This window comes from Triticum aestivum, chromosome 7D (assembly GCF_018294505.1).
Source record: "Triticum aestivum cultivar Chinese Spring chromosome 7D, IWGSC CS RefSeq v2.1, whole genome shotgun sequence".
In the NCBI taxonomy this organism is placed as follows: Eukaryota; Viridiplantae; Streptophyta; class Magnoliopsida; order Poales; family Poaceae; genus Triticum; species Triticum aestivum.
In genome coordinates this window covers 610,209,794-610,215,831 of record NC_057814.1, presented here as the reverse complement: position 1 = coordinate 610,215,831, position 6,038 = coordinate 610,209,794, and positions in this window count along the sequence as shown.

Sequence of the window (6,038 nt, the reverse complement as noted above, 5' to 3'; positions counted from 1 at the left end):
TGCCATTTCCAACAATCAGCATATCATCAACATACAACAAGAGAATAATGAAGTCACCCTCGGCGTACCTCTTCATAAAGACACAATGATCAGGTTGTGCTTTATGGTAACCAAGCCCAGTCATAAAAGACTCAAACTTCTTGTACCACTGCCGAGGAGCTTGCTTCAAGCCATACAAGCTCTTCTTCAATTTGCAAACTAAGTGCTCCTTGCCTGCAACCATGAATCCCTCTGGCTGCTACATGTATATCTCCTCCTCTAGGTCACCATGTAAGAATGCAGTCTTCACATCAAGTTATTCAATTTCCAAGTCCATGGTGGCCGCCATGCCAAGAACAACTCGGATCGAAGACATCTTGACCACTGGAGAGAATATCTCACCATAATCAATGCCCTTTTCTGAATAGTCCTTTCACAACCAATCTGGCCTTGTACCTTGGATGTGAGGTGTTTTCTTCAGTCTTCACTCTGTACACCCACTTGTTCTTGAGTGCTTTCTTGCCCTTTGGCAGATTCACCAACTCAAAAGTATCATTCTCATACAGGGAATTCATCTCATCCTGCATGGCTTCTGACCATTCTTCTTTGTTCTCATCAGACATTGCCTCCTCATAGCATGAGGGCTCACCTGCATCTGTCATCAACACATATTGATGTGGTGGATATTTAGAAGAAGGAATGTCCCCGCTTTCACTTCTTCTTTGTTGCTGCACTAGTGGTGAATCAGGTGGATTTTCGTTGGCATTATCATTACCAACTTCATCATCATCATCACTTGATGGCTGCTCGTCACTTTGACTTGTACTACCTTGGTCAGTTGCATCTCCACTGTCTTCAGTGTCATCATCTCCCCCATGATTGTCATGCATAAGAGGAGGACGGATTGGATCCATGTCAACCTGAGGTGTGTTGGTCATTGGCTTCTCTGGTTTCCCAATATCTTTTATTGTTTGATCTTCAATGAACACCACATCTCGGCTTCTCACAATCTTTCTATTTGCTGGATCCCACGACCTGTAGCCAAACTCTTCACTTGGTTGGCTGAGATGGATGCACTGCTTTGTCTTGCTATCAAGCTTGGATCTATCTTCCCTTGGAACATGTACAAATGCCCTGCAACCAAAGACCTTCAAGTGCTTGTATGATACCTCCTTCCCTGACCAAACTCTCTGAGGGATATCACCTGCAAGAGGGACTGAGGGAGATAGGTTAACCACATACATAGCACTCATCAATGCTTCAGCCCAAAAAGAATTAGGTAAATGAGCATGAGAGAGCATAACTGTGACCCTCTCTGTGAGTGTCCTGTTCATTCTCTCTGCAAGACCGTTGAGCTGAGGTGTCTTTGGTGGACTCTTCTCAAGCTTGATGCCAACATTTCTGCAATACCTTTCAAAAGGACCTCTGTATTCACCACCATTGTCTGATCTCACGAACTTCAATTTCCTGCCAGTTTCTCTTTCAACCTTGGCATGGAACTCCTTGAAGGCTTCAAGCGTCTGGTATTTGTGTTTCAGCACATACACAAAAACCTTTCTAGAATGGTCATCAATAAAAGTCACAAAGTATAATGCTCCACCATGAGATTTTTCAGTCATGGAGCAAACATCAGTGTGCATAATATCAAGAACATTTTCTGCACGATGTGGAGGGAGTGTACGAAATGCAACCCTATGTTGTTTGCCAGCAAAACAATGTGCACAGGGTTTCAAGGATATACCTTTCAACTCAGGGAGGTACTCCATGCGAGCAAGAGCATGCATGCCCTTCTCACTCATATGCCCAAGCCTCTTGTGCCACAATTCAACCGAAGTGTCTTTTTCAGCAACGTTCAACACCTCATTGCATAACTTGGTTTTAGTCACATAGAGATTACTTTGCTTACTTCCTCGAGCCACAATCAAAGAGCCTTTGGTGAGCTTCCATTTTCCTTCACCAAAATAACTAGGGTGTTTGATATCATCAAGCTTGCCCACTGATAACAAATTCAGCCTTATGTCGGCATGCCTCACATCATCGAGCACCAATCTGTAACCTGTGTTTATTTCAATGCATATAGAGCCCTTGCCAACAATTGCTGATGAACCACTATTTCCCATCCTCACTTGGCCAGTAACACCACTAGTGTAGGATGTGAAATACTCCTTGTGTGATGTGATGTGGAAGGGCACACCTGAATCCACAACCCAACTCATGGCATCATCACGAACAGCACTATAGCAATCTTCATCTTCAATGACTAGATAGTCTTCATCTGTTGCGGTCATGGCTGAACTGCTCTCAGCCTTTTGCTCGGTTTTCTTTGTGAGTTTCCCCTCTGCAAGCTCTCTTTTGTACTTTCTACACTCGCTCTTTATGTGTCCCGGATTGCCACAATGAAAGCAAGTAATATCGTTTCTCTGTTTTGACTTTGATCTCCCCCTGGATTTGCTTTTGCCTTGCTGAAATCTTGTATTGCTGCGTCCACGGTTCTCATTCTTCCCATGGGTTTCAGCTACATACGCATCAGAAGAAGACGCATCACCCTTTTCCTTCTTTCTGGCTTCTTCATTCAGCATACTGTTCTTCACCATCTCCAAAGTCAGCTTCCCATCCGGAGCTGAATTGCTAAGTGACACAACAAGCGTGTTCCAACTATCAGGCATGGAACTCAGCGGCAACAATGCTTGCACCTCATCCTCAAAGTTGGTCTTCATGGCTGAAAGTTGATTTATATGGCATTGGAAGACATTCAAGTGCTCAATCACACTTGTGCCATCTCGGTGCTCAAGCTTTGCAAGTCTTTTGATCACCGAGGCCTTGTTCATTGATGTCTTCCTCTCATACATGGTCTCCAACTTCTGCCACATCTCATAAGCATTTGTGTCATTTGCAACATGGTGGAAAATATTGTGGTTGATGTACAACTGAATCATACCTACTGTCTTTCTGTGCAACACTCTCCATTCTTCTTCCGTGACACCGGTGGGTATCTTGTCTTTCACAATTGGCTCATACAAATCCTTGCAATAAAGGATGTCTTCCATCATGGGCTTCCATAATGAGTAATTGGAAGAATCACGTTTTATCATGCCACTTGTAGTAGCGCTTTCTTCCAAAGCCATTATGAGCAGCACTTCCAGCAACAATCAAGCAACTGGGATTTGCAACCTTCTAAGCAACCAAGGCTCTGATGCCACTCTTTTGGGAATTAGCACACAAATGCACTTGTGGTTAACTAAAAACTGCAGCGGAAACAAAGTAATCTCAGCACCACATCATGTACTAACTCAAGGATCGTTGCTTAGCACGGAAGGAAACATATGCAGCAGCATATATGGAGGCAGAAAATGTTACTCAGCAGGCAAGACACTCCTCAGCCTAGTGTCTTGTGGTAGGAGTAAGTTTCTGGACAGCGCCAACCATCAACAAAGGGACACCAGATTTTACGTGGAAAAACCCCCCAACTTGAGGGGAAAAACCACGGGCCGAAGCCACCCAAATCCTCTTCCACTATTATCAAATGTGGGATACAACAAGTTCTTCTCTAGACAGCACTAGAGGATCTCATACATCAAGATTTCTGAATCTTGGATGAACACAACAAGATTTGGAGCTCAAGAACTAGGGATTGGAACAATCTCACCAAAGATGGCGGAACCGAAGCTTGAAGGAGACAAGGTAGTGGATCTGGACCATCACAACCTTGGGGAGGAGCTCCCTTTGCTTCTTCCTTCAATTTTCCTCTTCTTCCCTTGCTCTCTTGGTTTTCTCTCTTCTTCTCTCTTGGAGGATGAACTGATTTTCGTCACTCATGGTGGTGGCTGCTGGATGGAGGGTAAAGCATCCCCATCCACACATGTGCAAAGTCCAAAATGACCCTAGGTCATAACCCTAATGGGTAGTGGGCTTCTGCACCTCTTTGGGCTGCCTAAAAAGGCCTTAAATGGTCATCTTCTCACAGCCCACATGAGGAGGATATCCCAACATGGATATGTAAACCAGATCCCCATTTTGAATAGAGATTTCTCTTGACATTCAGCGCTATACATACTTTCAGTGGATGCTCTTACTCTCAGACATAAGTTATGGACATGTGAACATGAAAAAAATATTGATAGAGAAGTTAGATGTTACTGTCAATCTAACTTCGAACAACATGACACTTCATTGAACACTTAATTGAGCGTGCGAGGGTCGAACTGGCGACCTTCAAGCGCGCGCATTGGAGTAGACATCTTACCACTGCGCTAGCACTAGTGTAGACAACATTATGTGCTCGTCCTATGTATTCATGTCATAAAAAAATTGAATTCAAATTTTGACTTTAAATTTCGCTCGAATTTTTGTCGAAATTTCATGGTTACCATGGTAACCGAGTTTACCGCCCCCCCCCCCCCCCCTCGAGAAAAATGTTCCATTCGGAATCCAAAACCTTGGAATTAAGTACCATATGGCATGCTTCATGGGTTTTTTTACAGCATGCTTACAAGGCTACTTTATTGGGACACATTCTGCAGAGCACGACTGTACATTAATCAAAGGAAATCATATTGTCAGACCTGAAGGTTGCTCAGGGCTCGAAGCCGCAGATCACGTTCCAATCCGACGAACTCTTCACAACAGTGATGCTTCCTCCCTTGTATGGAGAAGATGGCCTGAATGTAATACAGTGAGAGAGCACACCTGAACATCTGACAAAGAGGCCCCAATTTCTTCAACGTAGGGAAGTGTATCTCCAGCAACATGGTCGATGATCGATGGGGTTTGTCTCAAGCACATGCCTACACTAAAATAGCTCGACCTTGGCGTTGTAGCCAACCTCCAACTATGCAACTTGAACCAGGCGTAAGGTTGCGGCGTTAGCAATAATTCCATACATGCAAATCACGATTTCTGGAAAAATTGAAGGCAAATACTTCCTTCATTCACAAATATAAGATGTTTTAACCTTTTTTTTTCTGATTTAGATGTATATAGACACGTTTTAGTGTGTTTGTTTACTTTTTTCAGTTCATATGTAGTCCATATTGAAATATCCAAAACATCTTATATTTGTGAATGGGAGGTATAGTAATGATTATAGGCAAGGCAGTCAATAACTGTTGGCAATAATTTTGGTCTGTTCCATCTGCTCCATGTACCCTAAAAATAAATGCCTTGTGTTCCCTCGTCATACTATCTCTGTGAGTTGTAAATGCAATGAACTACTACCATTCCCCTCAAAGTCGTTCATCCAACCCCCTCTAACACTACCTGCAGTATGAGCAGCATAGATTTGGAGGCGGAATGGGAAAACGCCTCATGCCATCAAAACCACCGCTAAACCCCATTTTTGTAATGGTTTACCGCTTTCGAGTTACCACCCTTCTTAAAGGTCGTGTTTCTTGGACTGGGAGCAGGGGCGTAGCCAGGCCCAGGGCTGCCAAGGCCGTGGCCTAGGGCGTGGAGTGTATTTCCTTGGTTGACTGTTGGCTTGGGGCGTAGGTGAAATCTGGCTACAGCACTGAGGCCTCATTCGGTTTGGAGGATTTTTGTAGGAAAAACATAGGAACAAGAATTTTGGAGGAAAATTTCCTATATATGCATTCGGTTAGTAGGAAATGCGTACAGGAATTTCGTACAAATACTATTCATTTTCTGTGTTTTTGGAGAAAACTACACATCCACTCAAAGCTCATTTTACACGTAGGAACGAGGCAAGTCAATTTCTTAGGATGGCAAGTGTCATCCTATAAAATTCTTATACTAGTCCTAATTCCTATGTTTTGATTTCCTCCAAACCGAATGAGCCCTGAGTGGGAACCACGCTAGGCGACATGGCGAATGGGGGCCAGTGTTGTAAAATTTGTGAGATGGGCAGTAGAGGCAGCACGGCCTTTAAGAAGAGGCTGTGCATGCTGTTCGGGCCCGTTCTAGCAAGATGTATATCCGAGACCGACTCCCACGAGGTGTGCCTGCTGTTGGAGGCGGAGAATTTTGATCGAGCAGAGGCTAAAAATAATTTAGAAAACTAGTGAGATGTATGAGAGCTTCCCATTGAAGTCCACATGAGGCTA